Here is a 5,499-nt window from a genome sequence, read left to right on the forward strand (position 1 = left end):
CCACTCTACCTTTGGCATATGCCTGTACATCTGGCAGGCTGAGGTCTGACAACCTCATTCATTTCTAGTGAGAAAGGAGCAGTTGCCCTTAAAAGTGCTGTGTTAGAGCCTGTTCTGTCCCTGCCTCTGCTGCACCCACCCCTGCCCTTGTGCCCTGTCCAGGGCAGCTCAGGGGGAGGGAGCAGGGGACAACTAACCTCCATGGAGAGCATCTTGCTGCTGCCACCCTGGCATGCCGTGCCTGCTGCTTTGGGCCAAAACTCTCTCCTACCACAGGCACATGCAGTAAATTGGATCCTTGGTAGCCCCTCCTGTTCCTGTGCTGGTTTGTGGCTGTGACAGGCCACACAAGGCCTTTGCCCTTTTGCTCATCACCAGGTATCCTAATAGGTCTTCTTTGCTTTAGCCACCTTGGAAAATGTTTTTCTCTTGTTTTAAATAAAATTATGTCGTGACACTGAGCCAGCTGCTAGAAGTGTTATAGCTTGAGGATTAGATAGCATGGGAGTAAGTTATATTATAGCTGTTTGCTGACAGCTCTGTTTAAAACCAAAAGCAGCCATCTAGTTAGCTTGGAAAGCATTCCACTGGTGTAACCTCCGCATCCCCGAGGCTTTGATTCCAGCCTGCAGCCTGCTGGGGCTGCTCCATCCGTGAGTAAACTGTGACATCTGGTGGCCACACTGGAGCTTGGCAAGCGCCAGGACCCCTGGCAGCAAAACGTTCCCAGATCGCTGTGGCAGGCCGTGATGGATACAGAACCCTGCCAGGGGATAAACAAGGGCTAAATAATCACCCTGACAGCTTTCTCCCTCCCAGCTGCACACGTGTCCCGAGCCACTGGGAGAATAATACAGCCTGGGGCAAACCTGCTGGCCTGCTCTCAGTTTAGCCTGGGTGTGAGAATCTGTCCCCACTGGAGGGTCAGGAAAGCTTGTGTCAATCAGCTTAAAGCTCTGCATGCCAGGACTCCCCTGATAAATGTGGAAACACCATTTCTCCTTTGCCTTTGAAGCATCTGTCTGTCTGGGGGATGAGCTCTTTACCCAGTTCCATGTCTGGATGTGTGATGGGTTTAGAGGTGTGAACACTCCCCGGAGAAGGAACCTGTGGAGTCAGAGAAGTTGAGCAGGCAGCAGCCTGGCCCCACTGTGCACCTACTTTGTGTCTTAAGCTGCAAATAGCAGCTGTGTAAACCCTTTGTTCTGGGGAGTGTAGGAACAGACAGGGCAGGCTGAAACTTGGACTAATGATACAGAATGAGTGAGGTGTTTCAGGTGACATCCAGAGAAGTACGTCAAGGTACAGACAAGAAATGTGTGTGCAGAGGAGGAGCAGGTGACTTGGGAGATTGAGGAACAAATTTAGAGTCACGCAAGGGCTGACAAAGCTTCTCCTTAGACTTATGTGCTTCCAAGAGCTGGATCCTATTTTGTTGGAAACCAGCGTGGTGGAGAAGGGCATAAGCACCAGCTCTATCTTTGGCCCCAGCATGGCTCCAGTGTAGAGGCAAGAAGCCCAAGAGCAAGCAGGTTTCCTGTTGTGGATGCTCACCACATGGCTCCCTGCTATAAGATGGGGTCTTTAGAATTTCCTGCCTTGTCTTCAGCCCTGCTGCACCTGACAACTGGGGAGCTGTCAGGGAAGCTCTGGGAATCCCTCTTTGGTGGTGGAACTCAGATGAGAGCCTTCTCACTCTGTGGAGTGTAGTCCTCTGGTGTAGTCTCAGATGCCATCACGCATCCCCTGGATGCAGGGAGCGGAGAGCCAGGCACACACCCGTGCTGCCCTGCTCGTTTTCATGGACATTTGGAGATGCTGCCAGGGACCTGCCTAAAGGCCAGGCTGTTGTGCCCTTGTCTGAGAGGAGGTGCAGCAAGAGAGGAGCCAGCTTGGGCTCATTCCTGCAGGAGGGGCTGGGAGCTGGGAGCTGTGTGCTCCGTGCCAGCGCTGGGAGCTGGGCAGCACGTCCCTGCCCTGTCTGTCACGTAGCCTGCACAGAGATAGGATCTGGCTGCAGGGGCTGCACCTGCTGACACGGCTGGGGGGTCCCAGCTGTGCTCTGCCTCGGGTCTCACCAGTGATCAGGGCCAATTCATTTTCCTTGCTGCTGAGCTCATCTGTCACTTGCTGTCCCAGTGAGGCCGCTGTGTAACACCAACCCTGGAGCACGTTTCTTCACAAGGAAGAAGGCACCAGTCCCTTCTGGCCTGGCACTAGGATTTCCCTGCAATCCAGTGGGCTGTCTGCCCTGGGGTCTGTCACTCTGCTTCTGGTCCAACACCTGCTGCCTGCCAGCAGCATTAATGACCCCTGACTGTCCCCTCCTCGCCCAGCAGTGACATTTGCAGCCTCAAGGCACAACACTGCACCAATGGTATTTTTGGCCTTGGCCTGACCTTCACATCAGCCTCAGCTGATGCCGTTGCAAGGCCATTGCATCACCATTTGCTCCCTGTAGGATGTCCTTTATCAAGAACAGTGTCATAAGGTTACTGGTTTCTTATAGAAGTGACAGGACATGATCACAAGCTTGTTCAGACCCAGATCTTGTTTCTGAAATGTCATTTCAAATAAGTGTCATGTTCTAGCACCTGCTTAATGGAGAAAAGGAGCTGGATATGTTCAGTAAAACCCAGAGCTTGCACAATGGAGCTAAAAAATTAGCAAAGAGCAGCTTGGAAGTACCACAACCCTATCTAGTGGCAGATTCACCACAGAGAGAGCCTGTGGGTTTTAAAAGTCACTTTAGCTGGCTCAGCATGCTGGGGAGCATGGGGACTGGAGCTGTAGGAACCAGCTCCCCACAGCCATTTGTGCAAAGGGACAAATGTTTAGCGTTTTGGGGCTGTTCCGTGCACAGCGGTGCCGTGCGGGTGTGAGGTACACGTGGCACAGCAGTCACACCTCCGGGGGCAGCTGAGAGGGGCAGTGAGCAAATCAGCAACCTAGTGCACTTCTCTGTCCACAGCAGAGTTTGGCTTTAGGAGCAGAGTGCAAACCTGGCCCTCCACAGGGGCTCTGCTCTTGTCTGATGGCAGCTGTCCTGTTGCTGCTGTCCATCCGCACATAAATGCACAAAGCTGACCGGGTAACCCAGTCAGAGTTCTATTTAAAGGAGATGCTGCTTGCTGAGCACTTGGGAACTCGTGAGGAGCAGGAGAAAAGGTCCTCATCCTCCTCCAGGTCTTTCAGGGGCTAAGGGAAGGAACCCTGCAATGGGACAATGGCAAATGCCACGACTGCAGGTGGTACAGGGGCCCTCACCCAATCGTTCTGGTAAAGTATTCACAAAAAGAAATATCTCTTAGGCTTGTATGCACTGCTGAACCCTTTGTTGAAAAGAAATTCTAGGAAAAACTTGACACAAAGGAAGAGAGTTTGGCAGTTCTTGAGCTTGCAGGAGACCAGCAGCTGGCAGAGGTTGGTGACCAGGTAACACAGGTCAGGCTGCTTTTGCTTCCCTGAAATCCATGTTTTGGATCCAACTGGTCCAGAAAATAGTGTAGCACCTGCCATAAAGAAATGGCAAAGCCTTCCCATGTTCAGACTGTGCAGCACAGGGCTGTTCCTGAAAACCCATGGTGGAAAGGGTGTACATGAAGGGACCTGCACTGCCTGGTCTGGATAGGGTGTGTAAGGCTCTGCTGTTAGCACATCCTCATCAAAAGAACTGCTCCTGCTCTTCTCTCCTGGTGCTCTCTGCAGCTCAGCATCTCTTTCTGTTCCTCTGTATCATTGTGAGCAGCACATGTAACATGGAAAGGAGAAATCTGTCATGGATTTCCCTTCTTGCTGGCAGCTGCTGGCTTTGACAGAGACCCTGTGCCAAGGGTCTGAATGCTGTGCAGACAGGAAAACCACCCTGTGTCTGCGATATCCGAGTCACAACAGGACAAGAAAAGGTTCATAAGAGCTAAGAATAAATCTGATTTTCATGACACAGCCAAGAATGCAGACAAGTGAATACCTTCAATTGACAGTAATAGTTATCACCAGGCACGTCTGCTAGCGGCAGGAAGACAGACCACTGGGATGGTGCAACAAAGTAATCCACAAAACAGGTTTTCTAATTGGGAAAGACACTTTGAACAGGATTTTTTACAACCTGTTTGTAACCAGTTAGTCTGTCTCCTGAACTCCTTACCCTCACCTTGTTATCTCTTCAGTCATTTCTTGCAATTTTGAACATTTTGAAGTTGCATCCAAAAGAAAGAATTTCCTAAACGTGACACTGCAGAGAACAGCAGTAAGTTGCAGAGTGCCATCTCTTGGGAGGAGTGCCATTGTCCAGGGCTGGCTGCCAGATGAACAGGTCCCTTCCAGGCTAAGGCCAGAGCAGCACTCAGATGCCTTTTGCTTTCCTGAACTGAGGCTGTGCTCGTGCATCCCCCCCAGGGAAGGAGGAAGGGAGGAAATGTCCCTGCCAGACCAACTCTGCACCAGCTTCCCATGTTTCCCATACCCAACCAAGCCACAAGGTTTGCTGACAGCACAGCTGCTCCTTGTCCCTGCCAGGGCTGGGGACAGGCTCCAGCAGCCGTGGGATGGGCAAAGCACCAGCAGCTCCCTGAGGGGGCACTGCTGCCAGGGCTGCTAAAACTGATTTCCACAGTGCAAGCTGCAGTGAGAGTACTCAGGACTGCACACCAGCTCTACTGGAGCCTAACAATGAATGGCCAAGTGAAGCTTTGTTCTGGACATCCTTGACTCCAACCCCCAGCCTGGAACTATGAGTTATGCCTGGGAGTCTGGGTCTTCTTTAAATTAGCTATTGATTAAGGCCTGACTTGATTTAACTTCCTTGGGCCACTCTTAAAAATTACCAGGCACAGAAGACTGCGGTCTTCCCAAGAACAAAAACTGAACACTCATCCTTCCCTACTCAGGTGGTGAGAGCCTCACTCTGTGGGGCATCCTTACCTTCGTCTGCCAGAGCAGACTGATTGTAGATGCTCCTGCAGATATTAAAAAGTACATTTTTTAATTAGGACAGAAGAATTAAATGAGGACAAAGGAGACATATTCCCTTTATTACAAAAAAAAAAAAAAAAGTATTTGATGCATTTACCATTCTCTGTTTTCTTTTAAAATTTCATCTTTTATTTACTCATAAAGAGCCAATAAGTTATATAAATCAGAGTAGTTTTCATTTCCTTACTGAAGTAGTCAATAAGATTTTAACTTAGATTTATGCTGACTCAGTAGCACTTTAGATCTTGGAGTGCACTGGTCTTTGTTTTCCACAGCAATTCTTCACCTCAAGGCTACGTTTCCTGCACAGCTTCCCATGCCAACTCTCCCATGGCAGGAGCAGAGCACTGTGGTTCCAGGAGGTTCTGAGAGCAGCCTGGGCAGTGTCCAGGCACACCCATCTGTGTGCAGGGCCCCTGGCACCCCCAGAACCCTTCTGCCTCCCTCCCACCGCTCTCCAGAGGAAGCCACAAACTACACTGAAGCTCCATGCTGAAGGCAGGGGCAATGACTCCATGTGACAGA

This window comes from Parus major, chromosome 4 (genome assembly GCF_001522545.3).
Source record: "Parus major isolate Abel chromosome 4, Parus_major1.1, whole genome shotgun sequence".
NCBI classification, from domain to species: domain Eukaryota; kingdom Metazoa; phylum Chordata; class Aves; order Passeriformes; family Paridae; genus Parus; species Parus major.